The following is a 19,554-nucleotide window of genomic DNA, read 5'->3' as shown; positions in this document are numbered from 1 at the left end:
CAGTCAAAAAAAAAAAAAAAGCTACAGAGAAGAGCAAGGAAGAAGCTGCTGGTAGGTTGTTTCAGCTCCAACATTACTGCTTCCAATAGGAGGAAATAAATCACCCAGGAAGGACGGTGCCTGATTTTAACTAGCCTGGCCTTTAATAGCCCATCAGCTTTGGTTTAAATGCTTTTTGATAGCACTGAGCAGTTGACCTTAAGCAAAGCACTTGGATTCAACCTTGACATTTACCATAATTAAACAAAGAAGATTTTGCTCATTAAATATTATTTTTGTTTCTTGGACCATGAACTGAATTGTGAATGAGATTCCATTTCAGGCAGTTCGATGGCATGACCCTCGGTTCCTCACAGCTGTTAACAGCAACAAGCCCCAATCTGCCCTCCACTGAAGGGACCGGGGGAGGCTGGCATTTTGCAGAGGATGCTTTTGCTGCCTCCGCCTACTGAGAAATGTCACAGAGGCCTGTGTCCTGCGAAGGGAGGATGCCGAAAGCACCGGTGGCACAGAGGTAGGCAGCCCACTATGTTCCATGGGTGTGAACTTGAACTTCCTGGAGCCACCCACTGAGATGGAGGAGGAGATCATTTTTGGTAATATCTACCCGGTTCACATTGAAACCCTTCAGCTCCTCCCCATGTAAAGCAGTGAGCCCCTGGAAGTCCTTCGTAAAGTATTACCTCAATCCTCTGTCATGACCGAATGGACCAGAGGTGAGCAATTTACCCAAGCTGAGTTGAACAAAGTTCCCCCAGGAACTGGAAATGGAAAAACAGAGTCTGACTTTGTTCTGATGGCCAGACCTGCATAAGGATATATTTCAGCCACTGCACAAACCAGGAAAAAGAGGAAGCAAACCTCCAGAGATGAAGAAAGCTGGAGACAAGAGACCCAGAATGAATGGAGCTTCTGTCCTGGTCCCGATCATAGTTCTTTTCCAGCCCTGTTTTCTTCCTGTTGTCTTTATAATAAACTCTCCCCTTCAGACAAAGTAAGCTTGAAGTGGTTTGCTTCTTTATGAAGATTTTATTATTTTTTAAGAGCAGTTTCATGTTCACAACAAAATTGAAAGACAGGTCTGGAAATTCCCCCCTGTACTCCTTTTCTCCACCCTTGCATAGCCTCCCCCACTATGAACATCCTCCTCCAGAAGGGCTCATTTGTGACAATTGATACACCTACGTGCACTCATCATTACATCATTACAAGCCAGCTTTCAAATCCAGGGTTCACTCTTGGAGTTGCACATTCTGCAGGTTTGGACAAATGCCTGATGACCTGTGTCCACCACCATGGTATCATACAGAATATTTTCACAGGGTTCTGCCTATCCCTGCCTCCCGCCTACTAACCCCTGGCCCCCACTGATTTCTTTACTGTCTCCATAGTTGTGCCTTTTTTCAGAATGTTAAAGAGTTGGAATCACACAGTTTATAGTCTTTGCAGATTGTGTTTCCTCCATGTTGAACGGGTTATTGCTACTTATAAACATGACCTAAGCAAAGCAGGTGTGGAAACACCTCTTCCCTGTTCACTTCTTCAAAATCATGTACCTCCCTCCTTTTCTTAATGGAGGGTCTGGGAGCCAAGTTGGCCATTTAAAACCCAAACCCAGATGTAATCACTAACTCTTTGGAAACTTCACCTGCCGAGATGGGATTGTGGATCCTTTTTTTTGGCAATATTTTCCCAGTTCATAATGAAACCCCATAAATCCCTTGTGACTGTTAATTTTACAGGTCTACTTGTCTGGATCACAGTGCCCAGATATTTGGTGCATTATTCTATTTCTGTGAAGGCATTTTTTAGATAAGATAGACTTTGAGAAAGACAGATTATACTCCTTAAGGGGGGGTGGACCTCATCCAACAAGGATGGAAGCCTCCCCCAGCAGGAAGGAGGACTCTTCCCTGAGTCTCCAGCTTGCCCCGCGGCCATCAGATTTTGGGATTTTGAACTTGCCAAGTCTCCATGACGCATGAACCAATTCCTTGAGAGCCAGAAATCTATATATAAGATAGGCATATTATAGATAATATAGATATATATCATACACATATATGTACACACACACACACACACACACACACACACACTGTTCATTCTCTTTCTCTGGAATAAACCAGCTGGAGAACCTTGACAAAATACATCCCTCCTCATCCACACAGCATCAGGTCTCTGGCTATTTTGTTACTAATCCTGCCCTATATTTTTTGGTGGTGTGTATTAATATTAATATTATGGTGTTAGTATTAATATTAGCTGACAGCCACGTGGCAAAGTGGAATGAACTCTATGCTGGACACCATTCAAGTATTTAGTGGTGTAATTCCTTGAGCAAATCACTTCACCTCTCTGAGCCTCCTTCTAGATTATGGTGAAAGGTTCCTAAAGGTTCTTCTGACTTCAAAATCCACAAAGGTATTATAACATCTCGACCAAAGGTGAATCACTGTTTGCTCCATTGGCCTTCAGCAGGCCTTGGAACACACAGCTGTATGTATAAGGTAGTCATCTTTCTTTCCATGTCTCCCTTTTTAGAAATCTAATTTCTTAACTTGTAATGGAGCCACCGTTTGACCCAGCTATCCCACTCCTTGGTCTTAACCCAAAGGACTTAAAATCAGCACACTACAGGGACACAGCCACATCAATATTTATAGCAGCACAATTCACAATAGGTAAGCTATGAAGCCAACCTAAATGCCCTTCTGTAGATGAATGGATAAAGAAACGGTGGTATCTATACACAATGGCATATGACTCAGAATTAAAAGATAATAAAATCATGGTATTTTCAGGTAAATGAATGGAGTTGGAGAACATCATGCTAAGGGAAGAAACCCAATCCCCCTCAAAAAACAAAAGCTGAATGTTGTCTCAGATAAGTGGACATTGATCCATAATGGGGGGGTGGGGGCATGGGAAGAACGGAGGAACTTTGGGCAAAGTGGAGGGAAGGGAGAGAAAGGGGCATGGGGGCAGGAAAGATGGTGGAATGAGATGGACATCATTACCCTAGGTACATGTGTCACTGCATATATGGTGCGACTCTACATCGTGTACAACCAGAGGAATGAAAAGTTGGGCTCTGTTTGTACGCAATGGATCAAAATGCATTCTGCTGTTATATGTACCTAATTAGAATGAATAAATAAATAAATAATATCTAATTTCTTTCCCTGTAAGGCTTCTGCCATCTTGGACCTGGGGAGGGGAAGACAAAGGCCAAAGAATTGGGAACAAGGAAAATAAGGGGGTAGTTCCTGTCAGGCCCAAGTGGGAAAAAGAGCATACTTCCGGAGGAGGGAGGAGCTGAGAAGAGGGATAAGAGAGGAAGAGTGAGTGAGGCCCAGAGTCGTGACTCCCTGCCCTGTCCAGGTCACACATACCTTCCAGGCGGGGCTGGGTGTGACCATTCACATCATGAAATCTAGAAAGGCCATGGCTAGGACAGCTCAAGAGCTCCTCAAACCTGGGGGAGAAATCTGCCTTTCCAGGGGGCATCATGCTCATTGAGTGTGAGTGCCATCGGGCACCTGGGTACAAGGTGCCTGTATGGGCTGGGCCTGGGGCAGACTCAGGCCAGCCCTGCCAGTGTCTCTCTTGGCTTTAGCAGAGCATAAAGAGGATCTAGAAAGTTCTCAGCAAAAGGGGTGATGAAGGTAGCTGAGAATTAAGAACAGAAAAGCCTGCCTGTTGGGGTTCCCTGAGACATAGGATAGGGAAATCCTGCAGCAGACGCCACAGGGAGGTCTGGCCAGCCCTGGGGAACTGACATGGCCCATGATCAAGTCTTGAAGAACCAACCTCAGGTGGGCTGGAATCAACAGGGCAGATAGGCTACGCTTGTTTTGCATAGATTCTGGAACATTCACCAGGTGCCCCAGCAGTGCACCCTGACACAGTACAGACTGGGGCCAGAAGCTAAGCCCCAGAGGACCACACACAGACGAAGCGCTTCTCCCCTCCCCCTGGAGGATACCTGGAGCCTCCTCCCACCCCCATCTCCCACCTCAGATGCCATCTGGGGAAAGAGCAGAGAAGAACTTCTGGAAAAGAGAAAACACACCTGACAGGAAACAGACTTTAGCTCATGTACCCACAGGGGGACTGCTTAAAACTGGAAGGAACTCTGTTCTCTGTCACTGGCATCTGTTTTGTTTATGTTCCCCCCACCCCCACCCCCACACTCTAACAGGAGCTTCAGAGCCAAAGGAGATCAGTTATCAACATAAAGGAAATTTCTTTCTGGTTTTGCACACTTGAGCTCTAGTGTGTAAAGCTCGTCCCCAGGATGAGGATCAAGAAGGAGCAGCCTCTCCTTTTCCTGTCTCTAGGCCTAAGCAGGAGACCGCTCTTTCCCCACCCTGTAGGGAGACTCAGGAGTACCCCCAGGACCCCAGTTACTTTCCACATGTGGCTTACTGTCCCTAGGGAGCCATCACCATGATCTCGAGGCAGCCAGAAATATGAGGATTGATTTTCGAAGGGCAGTTTGAATGAATCCCTCAGCTTATTGCTATAGCAGGTTGCCGGAAGAAGCAGGGAGGGGCACCAGGAGCCTGGTGCATGGGTGAAAGAGCAAGGAAACGGCTTTTCCCAGCTGCTGACAGATGGGCTAAGGGGCTCAGCTGGAAGGGTGTGCCCTTCCATATATATATATTTTTTGTTTGTTTGTTTGTTTTTTGGTCAATTAATTTACTTACTTGTTACACCAGCATATTCCAAGAGCAGTTGGAGAGGATGCTTTCAGAAAAGCAGTCAGCCTCACCAAGTTGATGAGATGAAAGATTGGCAGGCAGCCAATGGGAACCAAAGCTCTGCCTCTGCAATGGGTACCAGCCTGCCCACTCTTCAGCTTTACTTATTTTGTGGTCATCTTATTCTACATCAACCTTGTATTCCCCTATCCCTGTCACACTGGGCCATGGCTTTTCATTCCGGACCCATTATTTCTTTGTAAATTCTTTGAAAAGGAGGTTCGTTCTAATACTATCTCTAACTATGTAGTTGCTGAAATCACATCCCTTAAAACACAGAGCTTCCTTCAACCCCAACTCTATTACCCTAGCTACTTCTGTTCTTGCTAGCGACTGCACAGACCCAAGCAAGGCCTTGAAACACAACGCCACTCACTAATTCTCTGAGTTTGATTCCATAAGGCCATTAGTATTGTGCATCTACAATGTGCTTAGAAGGCACAGGAGTCGATATTCGAAATATATCTCATTTAATCCTTATAAGAGTCCTGAGCTGAGTATGACGAGCCCCGTTACACAGAGGAAACAGAGATGGAGAAAGGTAAAAGAATCTTACCAAGGTTTCTAAGTGGGTCATTTGCAAATCCAGGAGTTCAAACCCTGACTTATCTTTGGCCAAAGCCTGTGCTTATTCCACCATAGTGCTCTGCTTCCCACGACAGCTCTAACCTGCCTATGTTCACACATCAGGGCCTAATCGCTATGTTGCAGCTCCTGCTGCTGCAAAAGGAGCTCCTCCATAACTCTGATTTTCCCCTGACATCTTTGTGGGAAGAGAATGATTTTTGGATTAAATGCTAACTGAAAAACTCTCGCCTACCCACAGACACCCTTCATTTCTTGTGTCCCGTTATCAATTGCATCAATAGTGAAAACGCGTCTGGGCATATGTATGTTCAATATATACTCGTCTGGGTTTTCTATGAAAAAGATGAACTAGAGAGAACTGAAATATTTGAATGCTATGCGCCAGTTTATATCATATCCCATTGCGGTCTCGAGAACTCTCCAGATACCAGCCATCGTGTGAAAGTGACATAATCAGAAAGGAAATGCAAAACCAGCCAATAGTTTCTAGAATTTTGTCAGCACTTTTTAAACATCCTAATTGCTGGACATTTTATAGTTGGTCCACAAAGATGACAAAAGCCATTTCCGTTCTGCATCCTGCTTTCTTGCTCACGTTGGTGGAATTTATACCTTGACTTTGAGAACTATGCCCTGGTTTTGTCCTTACTGAACTTCTTCCCTCTTGTCATTATTTATTTCTCTATCTCCTCCAAGTCATTACAATCAGACCTTTCTAACCTCCGTGTTGTGAAGCAATTGAGATATACACAAAGGGATCAAACATAGATCCTAAGAATAGTTCTGCTGCTTGCTGCCTGAATGAGTTTTTGGTCACTTCCCCTCTGAATTACCCTGAACCAGCTCATCATGGTCATGACAGCTGGACAGCCTCAAGTTTCTCCCCTCAAGGGCAGAGCTTGCCCTGGTGAACTCACCTCTTGGAAGAGTAGGAACAGAAGGAAGAGTATATTCTAACTCCAGGACATCTGCCACAGGAAAGCGACCCATCAAGAGTGCACAGTTTAAAAAACGTAGCTGCAAATTCTTCCCATCCATGCAGTGTAGATTGCCCTTGCTCCTATAGAGGAGTCTGGTTTTTTTATTTGCTAAATGGGTGTCACCCTGGTGGTTGCCTTGGCCAATGGCAAGCGACAGAATGATGTATACAACATCTGTGCCAAGCCCTGAATCAAGAGACCTCTGCATTCTCCCTTTCAGAACCCAGTGCCCAATGGAGCTACACCAGTGGAAAGGCCATGGGAGCAAAAAACCAAAGTGCCCCAGACAAAAAAACCTCAGTCAACAGCTGGACCTGTGAGTGACATCACACGGGGTCAGTTGATTCCTGTCCAAATTGCCAGCCCACAGAATCTTGAGCAAATAAAACAGTGCATGAACACAGCAGGCTCAGCATGTTCTTCAGCCTCATCAGTCAGATAAGTCCCGGCAGAAGGACACATGGGAAGAAGGACTCTAATCCCATTTCGTATAGGGTATGAGGAGTAGGGAAGTACCCCACACAAAAGTTACGAATTCTGCCACTATGGGTAGGCTAAAGCCTTCCATACATGCAATGACGTCACTTAAAACATGGACTACTCTTCAAGGATCAAATGAAAAGTAGTTTCATTAGATCTACTCCATTAGATTCTATTCCTGCTGTAGCAAATTGCCACAAACATTGTGGCTTAAAATGAAACAAAGTGATTATCTTCTAGAGCTCCGAAGTCCAAAACGGGTCTCAGTGGGCTAAAATCAAGGGGTCAGCAGCCCTGGTGGAAGTTCTAAGGGTGACAGTTTTCCAGCCTCTAGAGCCACTGCACACTCCTCGGCTGATGACCCTCTTCCACGTTCAAAGCCAGCAGGGGCAAATTGCTTTCTCAGCGGCTCTGATTTGTGACCTCACTCTTTCATATTGTTTTAGTCAGCTTTTTCCGCTGCTGTGACTGAAGGACCCAAACAGAACAATTGTAGAGGAGGAACAGTTTATTTGAGGCTCATGGTTTTGGAGGTCTCAGTGCATAGACAGCCGGCTTTATTGCTCAGGGCTCCAGGTGAGGCAAAACAACATGGAGAGAATGTGGCAGAGGGAAGCAGCTCACACGATCAAGAAACAGACAGTCCACTCGCCAGATACAAGTATGTACCCCAAAACCATGCCCCGATACCCCACCTCCTCCATCCACACCCTAACGGCCTTCAGTTACCACTCAATTAATTCCATCAGGTGATTGATTCACCACTTGGGTTAAGGCCCTCTTAACTCAATCATTTCTTCTCTAACCCTTCTTGCATTGTCTCACATATGAGCTTTTTGGGGACACCTCACTTCTAAACCATAACACATATTTAATGATTCTTGATTACTTCAAGTCCACTGGATAACTCAGGTTATTCTCCCTATTTTAAAATCAGCTGATTAGCAGCCTTAAATCCATCTACAGCTGAATTTCCCTTTGCCATGTAATATAATCTACTCACAGGCTCCAGAGATTGGGACCTGGTCCTCTATAGAGGGCAGGGGGTATTACTCCGACTACCACAATTAGTAATCTCAGAAAAAGTAGTACCACAGCATTCAGTGAAGATCAACACTCAGTTCTTGCACTCCTCCAGACAATTCCTGGATATCCTAAAAGTAGAGATAATAAGCCATTTTTGATGGTATGTTTTGGAGTCGATCATTCAGGACAGAAGAGGAACCTTGTTGAAAACAAAATACATTCTATCTCTTGCTTCACTCTAATAGTTCTGTGAAGGCCAAGTTGACAGACTGCAGGCTTCCCTCTCAATCATGTTGGCAATAACAACACTGAAACAGCGCTTGGGGCCTTCAGGCTGGACCCTATCGACAATGCAGGCCTCTCTGAGTGAGAGGCAATCTGTCTCCGCCTGTCAGATGCTACAAGATTTCTGATGGCCATTGATGGGGGGAGCAGCCGCCTGCCCCGTTTCCATCAGTCTCCTGAGTGGTGGGAGAGAAGTAACACAGCAGTTCCTCTGCCGGAAGCCAGAGAAGGAGATGGATGGATGAAAGAACAGACAACTTTTCTGCCTGCTTGGCCATTTTCTTCTTGTACTTGGATGATGAAAAAAAAATGAGTAAAGAGAGAAAAATTTGTACCACATAGGTGCATGGCCTCACCACACCCATTGAATGGCAGAAAGAGTCATCTCTACAATGTGGTGGGAATAAGGTCCTCTATATATCTTGTGCTACCTCTAGGAAGTGTGTGCAAAAGGAGAACATGGGTCAAACATGCTAATGCTGCTCCTTTGTGTGTATACGCATGTGTGTGCGTGCACGCGTGTGCATGTGGGTTGGATGGATGGTTAAGAGCAAATGCATAAGAGACCAGCAGCAGGCCTGAGAGTAGGTGGCTTGTTATGTCCATCAGGATAACTGGACAATGAACTATGCCAGAGAATCAATGCCAACGCAGAGTGCCAGACCCACGGTGGTTACCATATGGGCTTTGAGGTCAGAGAGAGGAGAAAGTGCAAGACCCAGTTCCACCACCCTCTTGCCAGACATGAGTGAGACCTTGGTAGGCTGTTAACATGGCTCTCTTATCTATCAAATGAGAATAAGAGTAAATGCCTGTTCATAGCCCCCCTGCAGCATGCTGGTCCCTCAACTGCCTCAGTGAATCCCATCTCCCATATGCCCTTGCTATTAACCTCCCTCGTTGATGCTAGGCTTGTCCATGTATCCTCATGATTTTCTTTGACCAATCGGCTGAAGCTGATGATGCTGGCACATTGCCCTCTTGGAGTATTGCCATCGCCATCTAAGAAATCCAAGATAGTTTGATGGAAAGACTACCACCAATATACGATACCCCAGGTGGCATCCCCAGATCATTACCAGATACATTATGATCATGAGATGGTCACCATATTGGACCATTCCACTCTAATTTAGCCACATCACTAGATGACTGCAGTCACATGAGTGGCCTCAGAAGGACCAAAGAACAATTGTGCAACCCAAATTGTAGAATCACAAACACACACACACACACACACACACACACACACACTCACAAAGAAAAACAATTGTTGTTTTAGACCACCAACTTTGGGATGATTTGTTATATGGAAATAGTTTACTGGCTCTTGTCAGGATCAGAGCAGATAATGTGAAGTGCTCAGCAGAGCTCCTGACACCATGAAAGTGCCCTAAACGTGGTGATGATTACCTTGCCAGGTCCAGGCCTACCAAATCCTGTTGCCTGTTACCCAGCCCAATTGCAGCCAGCTCAGTTCTTTCTCCAAGCCCACTCCAAGAAAACAATATTGAGTCATGAAAAACTTTAACTTTGAATTTGTTTTTTTAAATTGTTTTCATGTTTTAAGAAATTGATTTTCATGTACCAAAGCAAAAATAGTTAAGATTCAGATACTGCTAAAAAAAATCTTAATATTAAAAATAGAAGTCTATGTCCTGCCCACTAATCCAACCTCTCCTTATTGTATGAAGCCAGCATTAGACTCCTTCCAAAACCAGACAAACACATTATGCAAAACAAAAACCATGAACATAAGTGCAAAAATCCTCAGCCAAATATTAGCACATTGAGTACACCAAAATGAAAATATGATACATCAAAACCGAGTGGATTTTATCCAAGGAAGACAGGTTAGTTCAACATTAGAAAATCATTGAATATGATTCACCATATCAACAAACAAGAGAATGTTCCTGCCATGAACTTCCAGTATACAAATCTCAATTTCCAAATGTGCTTCTGGGAATCTCGATCTAAGAAAAACATGCTAGTGTGATCGGCTTAAGCAAGGGAGGGACCTGAACTGATTCATGTCTTAGAAAGTGTTTCAGCAGCCGGGCACGGTGGTGCACATCTGTAATCCCAGTGGCTCGGGAGGCTGAGGCAGGAGGATCTAGAGTTCAAAGCCAGCCTTATCAAAAGTGAGGTGCTTAAAAACTCAGTGAGACCCTGTTTCTAAATGAAATACAAAAAATAGAGCTGGGATGTGGCTTAGTGGCCTAGTACCCCCCAAATCAAAAAACAAAGAAACAGTTTCAGTAACACATTTCAGTGTGGGAAAGAAACTAAGGACCAATCAGGATCCTGCTCCAGGTAAGGGATGGTGAAAGATGATGCCAGAGCAGTATCAGGAAGGATAGAGAAAAGAAGGGCAATGTGAGGTCCAGAGGGAGGCAGAATTGATGAGATTGGGAAGGTAACTAAATGGGGAAGAGGTGGAGGGGCAAACCAGGCAACACTGAGATTCTGTACCTATTCTACTCCACGAATGGTGGAACTCTTGTAAGGATAGAAAACCCAGCAAAGAAAAAACAGGTTCATGGAGAAAACTGTGAGTTCTCACATTGGTCCTGAAGTTTGTTGACTAGCCCCAACCAACTTCTCTGAACCTTTGTTTCCTCCTCTGACAGTGATAGTCCACATGGGTGTGCCTAGATTGGAACCCAAGCCCCTCTATCATCGAATCCCCACACACTTCTCCAACCCCTTCTTTCCTTTCCCTCTCTCTCCCTCTTCCACTGTTCTCATCATACTAAACCTCCTTCCAACCCTCAAACCCACCATGTATGTTCCCACCTTGGGGCCTTTACTCTTGATGATCCTTCTTCTTGAAACATTTCCCTGCAAGATCTGTATTTGGCCTCCTTCCCCTCACTAAGGTCTCTATTCAATGTCACACATACTCCTGGCAGCGGATCTTCTCTGTGCTAGCCCCTCCCACGATGCAGTCATTCTATGCCTCAATACCTACCTGATCTTCTTGACGACACTTAGACTCATTGAAAATCCCCTTATTTGTGTTTTCCTGAGTTGTACACTCCTACAGCAAGAGGCTCTCAGGTCACAGGGACTCTTCTTTGCCTACTGCTGTAGGGCACATACAGGATTGCCTGGAGCCATTAGTTTGGGCAACGATTTAGCAGATAAATCTACACATGACATACATATTTTCTCCACAATAGAAGAAGCTATAAATTTTCATAAAAGGTTCCATGTCAATGCTAATACTTTACAAAAGTGTTTTAAAATAACTAAGGAACAAGCCAGACATATAATAAAACAATGTCAAAATTGTGAGACCTTTTTACCACAAGTTAATCTTGGAGTCAATCCTAGAGGATTGATACCTAACCATATTTGGCAGATGGACATCACACACTTGCCAGAATTTGGAAAATTAAAATATTTGCATGGTACAGTTGATACTTCTTCCGGATTTTTGATGGGCTCCCTTCATGCCGGAGAAAAAACTAAAGATAGTATAGCTCATTGCTTACAAAATTTTGCCTCTGTGGGCATTCCAAAACACTTAAAAATAGATAATGGTCCTGGCTATACTTCTAACTCTTTTAAAGAATTTTGCTCATCATTTGGCATTACAATCCTCAGGGACAAGGCATAGTTGAAAGAGCTCATCAAACTATTAAAATGTACTTATTAAAGCAAAAAGAGGGAATTGGAAAGGGGTATATATCCCCCAAAGATAAACTTAAAATAACCCTTTTTACTCTAAACTTTTAAAATTTGGATTCATCAGGACTTAGTGCTGCGGAAAGACATATGTATCCAAAAAATGTACATAAGCCTAAGGTACTTTGGAAGGATATTCTAACAGGACAATGGAAAGGTCCTGACCCAGTGATTTGACTGGAGACTGGGTTCTGTTTGTGTGTTTCCACAGGGAGAACAGCAGCCGATTTGGATTCCAGAGAGACTAACCAAAACAATTTCTACAGACCAAAAAGAAGATGATTTGACTCAAATCCATAACAGCTGATATCCAGAGCTCCAGCTTGGCTATTCTTACATCTGCAACGGCGATTAACCAGGATGCTTTTTTCAATATCTATTTTATTATTGACTTTTCCCACATCATAAAGTTCTATTTTATTTTTGAGCTCATACAGAGCTCAAATGTTTTTCTGATCAGTTTTATTTTTTGACTGTGGAGTTTTTAAACTTTGCAATGGAGATTTCACCTATGTAAAGCTACAAGGCCTTTACTATTGTCTTATGTGTTGTATGTTACATGTGCACACTTCTGTTTTGTGTTGTATGTCTGTATGTGCATATGTCCATATATCATATATGAGGAGCGCTCATGAATAAATGGATCCGAATTTTTTTTTATTATTCACGTGATTTTAATTGTTTAAATTAGGTAAACAGCTGTTGAGGATTGTTTTAATATGTGAACAAATAAGGAGGATCTGTTTGTTTACTTTCACCTTTCCTTTTCATTATATTTAATAATTCTGTTCAGGATAACGTAAATTGTTCAGAAAATTGTTTTCTTAGTATCTGTTGAAATGTTACATAATTTTTTTTAGCATCATTGTCAGAATTCCTATTTTCATCCCAGTGCTGGTGAAGACAAAGATGAAACCAAACTACAGCTTCTTCGATAGTTATCACAACAAACTGTATAAACTGATGCACCAATGAATAATAACTCAACAAGTAATAATCAAGGAGTCCATTTATTTTGGGAGGAAATGGACATTTGATAGATTCCTCCGCTTTGAACTGCTTGCAAATCTTTCCTGGACTATGTATCACTTGTATGCATTGTGAACTATCTGTTAATGCAGCGAATTATGGCAGTGCTGGCGTATCTTTGCTGATGTGTCACCAGTGATGCAATTTTTCCAAAGGAGCCGTCAATTGGCTTGGTGTCATGGCATTTCTGTATCTTCCTCCCTTCTACCAGTGATGGCCTAAATTTGGGAGCCAACAAAGGTGAGGCAAAGAATCTCACCCCCCCACCGGCACCAAGGCCAAATTTGGGGGCCAACAGAGGTGAGGCAAAGAACCTCACCCCCCCACTGGTGCATAGGCCTATCCACAAGTATAGCTATAGGCTGGACCGGTAGTCAGTGAAGGGTATGATCCAATTGCAGTGGTATCAACCTAAGACAGGAGGCTGATGCCTAGAGGTCAATTCCTCCGATGATGGGTAAGAACCATATGTTGAATTGGACAAACCTAACAGGCACGGTCCCTAAGCCACATTGCTTGTTGCTTAATTAAACAGAAGGAGGGAGATGCTAAGAGCCATAGCCAAGTAGTATGATGCACGGCATTTTTGGTTGAAAGGTGATGCCAGCAAGCCTTTGAGATGATATGATTATGTTAAGATCTGCATTCATATGGATATTAGACCCCTGCTGTCCACCTCTCCTGGAGAGTTCCCATTGGTTGGGGAAGTGCAGTAGGAGGGAATTCCGGAGGAGGGATTTCCTGTTGGGGGGGCCGGGAGAACGCTGCGTATGTCGGTCGGCAGATTTCCTGGGAGCGTATGGGGCCTTGGTGGCAGTTTCAAAAATAAAGTTTGTTCCTGCTTGAGTGGCTTGTGATTTTGTGCCCAGCCAGACTGCGGCATCCTGGCACTGGAACACTGCCTGGCACAAAACAGGTAGCCATGATTAGGGCAGAGCTGGAACTCAAACTAGGGCAACTGGGTGCCGAGGGGCTTCTCAGTACACAGGACACCCAGTGCTAACTCCAGAAGTCCCAGGCCCTCCCAGAGAGTTGGTCACCCTGACTCAAACCCAAGTCTTCTCTGCCCAGCGTTGCCTCTTCTTCCCTGCCTCTGGGAAATTCCAGCACGTTTCCTGTTAGGTCAAAGACCTCATGCTTTACCGCAGGACCTGAGGGAGGCCTCCAAGGGAGGCCAACAGAAATGAATGACCAGACTTCCTAAAAGAAATGAATGACTCCCCAGAGTAGATGCCACACAGAATCCCCCTCTATCAGCTTGATGGTTTGAACCAGGTGACCTGGCTGCTCAGCAACATCGTGGGTCAGGCCCCCGGCTAAACTAGGCTCCTCATCCTAAGCTGTGAGCCCCAGGCAGTGGGTTGTGCCTGCCTTTTATTTTCTCCATTTTCTAGCTGCTGGCTCTCAGCTGTAAGCCAAAGACCTGTGCTGAAGGGGTTCAGAGGGGCTCACAAAGCAGAGAAAAGGAGAAAATCAACTCAGATCCATTAGAAATGTTTTTTTCTCCTTGGAAATTGTTTTCCTTCATATCTGAGTTTGATGATAAACCCTGCCGGGCTGTGCAGAAGGACGAAGAAGGGACTGAATGCTCAAAGGTGGGTCAGGGTCACCACTTCTCCGTGGCAGTGAGAAGATGTGAGACAGGGAGGAAGTGCGCATGCCTATGAACGGTGAAGCAAGTCTGGGCCTTCCCTGGGAAGGGACAGGGACTAAAACAGACTGCTCTGCTTATCAGGTTCCAAGCCAAGAGGCAAGGAGAGAAATTTCTCATTCCACAGTCTCAGAACCTCAGCAACTGGAGAGAGGATGGCCGTAGAATCTACATGACTTGAATTTGAATCCCAGCTCTTCTAACACACACACACACACACACACACACACACATACACACACACACATACACACACCAGGCAAATGATTTAACCCCTCTAAGTCTCAGTTTTTCCTTCTTTAAATTAGATTGCTGTTGAGAATTGGAGATTATGGACCTAAAGCACAAGTTACATGTAAATGGTAGCTGTCTTTACAATCATGACATTGCATGTCTACATCCAAAGGAAAGGTGCTTGGGCCAAGGAAGGTGGGTGGTTTTGTCCCTGGAGAATGAACAACTACTAGTGCTTTATGAACTGGCTCTGGCATCCTCACGGAAGGCAGTGACAAAGCTGCTGACTTGGATGTTTGCTATGTAGGCTGACAAAGACTCCCCCCACTCTCCAATACTAATTCCTGGACTTCATTTAGATTTAATAGATTGGATTTAACAAGCTAGCTGTTACACTTGAACTAAATACCGACTGGCTAGAAATGCGCTGTTTACTGCAAATTAGGAACAAAAGAGGCTGCTTTGATCAGATCTCTGGTATATCTCAAGCACAGCTTTTAATAATTAATTTGCCATTCTGGTAATACACAATAACTGGCCTATTAAGCCAAGAGCCCTGCACTTATTCAATGCTAACTTAGTAGCGAACAAACAAAACCTGAGTCAATAGTTGTTTCGCCAGTTATTAAAACTCCTCTCCCTGAGGATTTCTGTGCAGGGGCCAACCACAGGATTGGGCAGAGGAAGTCAGGAGCAGGTGAAAGGAATGAAGGGGCATGCAGGAAGCTGCTGGAAGCCTAGCCTCTGCTCAGGCGGTTTTGTTACTATAATAGTCTGCAGTAGGGCTGGGGCTGTGGCTCAGCGGTACAGCACTCCCCTCGCATGTGCCAGACCCTGGGCTCGATCCTCAGCACCACATAAAAAATAAATAAGTGAAATAAACGTATTGTGTCCAACTGCAATTAAAAAATATTTTTAAAAAAATAGCTGCAGTAGGTGACAAAGAAACCACCTAGGTTCCCCCACCAGCATTGGACCAGCCTCATCCATTGCAGCTACCAGTTACGTTTGCTTTTTCCTTTGAGCTTTTTTTTTTTTTTTAGGCTCTTCATGACCCAAAGACAGGGCTTAAAGGCAGAAAATGTGTGGAAAGAGGTAATCCTCATGTTAGAATCTTTTGCACCAAGAATAATGGAGAATTGATCCAAAAATAATGGAGAATTGAAGAATACAGCCTGAGTTGTAGTTGCCTACATGGTATAAATGTGAACAGTATGGGTTTTGGAGAAGAAACAATTAGGATGGTATTGATTGCACATAAAAGGAACCCCAACTCCAAACAGTGTACACATTAAGGAAATTAATTCTCACCCAGCAGGAAACCCAGAAATATATATAAGTTTCTCAGTTGGGATCGAACTCAGCTGCATATAAGAGAAAGTACAAATCTCGGTGGTTTATATAAGATATTCTTATTTCTCTCACTTAAAAGAAGCCCAGACATTAACTGGTATCCAAAGTCATCAAGAACCCACAATTTCTTTAGCACATGACTTCCAACTTTAAATTAGCCTCATGATCACATTTTGACTGCCACAGCTCTAATCATGGTGCCCAGATTCCAAGAAATAGGAAGGTAAAGAGGGCTGAAGCAAAGGACCACTTAACTTTCATCGCCTACCCTCATTCACAAGAGAGTCTGGAAAATGTGATTCTATATCTGAGAACATCACTACGGTCATCCATATAGATTTTCTGTTATTTAGGAGGAAGAAGCGAAAGCACTAGAAAGGTAACCAGCAGTTTCTTCTACCAGAGGCTTCTGGGATGTGTGATTTAGTACTCAACTCCAGTGTCAAGAACCCAGTTTTCCTCTATCTCCATTCTGCCATCTTGAGTATTGGCCTCATTCTCAGATTTGACAGCAAGTGGCTGGTAACTGTCCCAAATAACCCATCTGGAGGCGAAAAAGGAGAGAAGCTCTCCCTTAGAAGAGGGAAAACTCAGAATCCTGCCGGTATAGTTAGATCAAGTGGAAAAATCAACCTCCCCTCTGGAGGTAAGGATGAGATCCTATTTCTTGAAGCATATAGCTTCCTGGGGGAGGGTGGGAGAGCTGGCCACATTTATGTTATGTCAGGAAAGTGAAAGAAAGGTCGTAGGAGCGGATGCTGGATTCAAAGGCCAAGCCTGCCATGTTTAAGCTCAGGACCTTGGGCCATGGACTTCACACCTCCAGGCTGGGGTTTCCTCCCCTATCAAGTGGGGACGACACTGACTACCTTGTAGGGTGTTGTGAGGATGGAACGAGATAATGTATGTAAGCTACATTTGCACATAATTTTATGGTTCTGTATGTACAAACTGCACCATGCTCTTGTGACACAAATAATGCCATAGGTCTTTATTCCTTTAAAAAAAAAATGGAAGTTGCTCAAGCTCCCATCCATCAGATTGGAGGAAGCCCAGTTATCACGCTTTCAAGACATCCCTTCCCCAGGGCCTCGGCAGTCCAAACGGGAGGGTCCCCAAATTACGCTTTTGAGCATAGGGCAGCCCCCAGTCCTTTAGTCTCCCATTTCATTTGCTGCTACTGCTTCTCACTACTTCAGAACCAGTAGTAAAATACGACTACTGGGGCTCACGATTGTAACAGTGGTCAGGAACGTCCTCTGAGCCACTCAGGGTCCGTGGCTTGCCACATGTCCAGTGCCACTGCTCCATGCTGCCATGGGTGCCACTCACCAGCTCCCTGCTCATGCCAACATAGCCTCAGGAGGGCATCTCCTCCACTGGCCTCCCTCAGAACCAAGAAAAGCCCTAGACGCCCCTGTCCAGAACTCCAGGCCCAGTTCTCACAGGCACCTCCGCAACCATCCTCCCTGACAGCCCCCGTCCCATAGCCCCAGAGGTACAGCACCTCTGAGGGCTACTCTGCCCCCTAAGCGTGATTGGATCAGGAAACCTCAGCCACCCTGAGTAGAGCCCACCCTCACGGTCCTGCTTCTCCGCTTCAGAAGTCCTCTGTCACCCTTACTGACTGACGTTATCTTACGTCAATTCTACCCACGCCCCCCACACTCACTGACAGGAGCAATTCCTCTATTCTGGTTTCATTGCTCCAGACTAGAGCCTAATGGCCCCCTGATGTGCCTTCCACCTGTCCCCTGTTATGCAGCTACCATATAGGAGAGGGGCAGTCCTTTTTACCATGCCGTAAATGTGATTGGCTCAAGAAACAAGCCAGTCAGCCAATCAGCATTCCCTGGTCCAAAAGATAGTCGTAGAGCCCTTGCCTAGGGTGCATGAGGCTCTGGGTTCAATTCTGAAACAGAAAGAGAGAGAATACCATCAAGAGATTTTTCAAGAAGCTTCTAGGAGAAAATAAGTTTTCTCAATGTCCTTCTAGATGTGGGGAGGTAAAGCCTAGAATTGTCGCATCCATTTTGTTACCATGAGAAGCTAGACTGATGTTGGGTGAAGAACAGAACAGAAAGCTTGGAAAGGAACCAGCATGGGTAAGCCCCTCCCCCATCAAGCCCACCCAGAAGATCTTCTAATTAATTATGCCCAAATCTATCTCTGTTATTGTTTAAGCCGTTTGGAGGTGGGCTTCTCAAAGTTAGAACAAGAGGAGACTCAACAAGGCATAAGAAGTGGTATAGACCCTCGAAAGGGCTTCACTCTCCCTGGTTAGGGGGAAGGGGGATGACAGCCCAGACCAGGGGAGGAATATGTGAAATACTGACTTCACTTGAAGATAATTAGACTTCTAACAGAAGCCAACAAGAACCCAAAGCAACAGATTTAAATGGGGCTGGGGCTGGGGCTAAGTTGTAGCACTTGCCTAACACATATGAGGCACTAGGTTCAATCCTTAGCACCACATGAAAATAAACAAATAAAATAAATGCACCATCTACAATTACAAAAAAAAAAAAAAAGACTGAAGTGAAGAAACACATTCATGTGTCCACCCATCTCCCACCCAGCCATGCACTGAGAATTGGCAGGCCAGCTGCAGTGGGTCCCTCCATCCCTCAGCATCATCAGCTTAGACTCCATGGATCACGGCAATGGCACCATTTTGGAAGCCTGAAGCCAATTCAGGGGATACACCTCACTCTTTTGTTTTTTGTTTGTTTTGTTTGTTTGTTTATTTTCTTCTGTATTTTACAGTACTAGGGATTATATCCAAAGCCTCTCACACACTAGGCAAGAGCTCTACACAGAGCTACGTCTCCAGATTTTTCAAATCAAGAGATTTTTCAAGAACCTTCTAGGAGAAAATTAATTTTCTTATAAAACAAGATCTTGCTAAATTGCAAGGCTGACCTTGACCTTGTGATGCTCCTGCCTCAGCCTCCTGAGTAGCTGAGATCACAGGCCTCCTCAATGATACTCACTTTCTTTTCCATCTCCATGGCTTCCTCCTAAACTCAGACGCTTCCCACCTTGATTCCTGGTCCACTGGGGCAGCTTCTTAATGGCCACCTGTCCAATCTTCTTTTTGACAATCTGGTGCTATGAAGCATGAGTCATCCAAGCATCAAGAATTCCCTTGATTATTCCGGTCTGCTCAAAAGTATATGGTGGATATAATGAATTTATAGGAACCTGGTGCATTGGCATATGCCTGATATCTGAGTGACTTGAGAGGCTGAGATCACAAGTTTAAGGCCAGTCTCAGCAACTTGGCAATATCTTGTCTAAAAAAAAAAAAAAGGACTGGGGATGTATCTCAATTATAAAGCACCCCTAGGTTCAATCCCCAATACCAAAAAATAAAATAAACACTATAGGAACATATTTTTTAATTTGGTGGGAAAGGTACCAGGGATTGAACTCAGGTGCACATAACCACTGAGCCACCTCCCCAGTC

The sequence above is a fragment of the Ictidomys tridecemlineatus genome, chromosome 4, assembly GCF_052094955.1.
Source record: "Ictidomys tridecemlineatus isolate mIctTri1 chromosome 4, mIctTri1.hap1, whole genome shotgun sequence".
Classification (NCBI taxonomy): Eukaryota; Metazoa; Chordata; class Mammalia; order Rodentia; family Sciuridae; genus Ictidomys; species Ictidomys tridecemlineatus.
Note: the sequence above shows the minus strand (reverse complement) of the source record.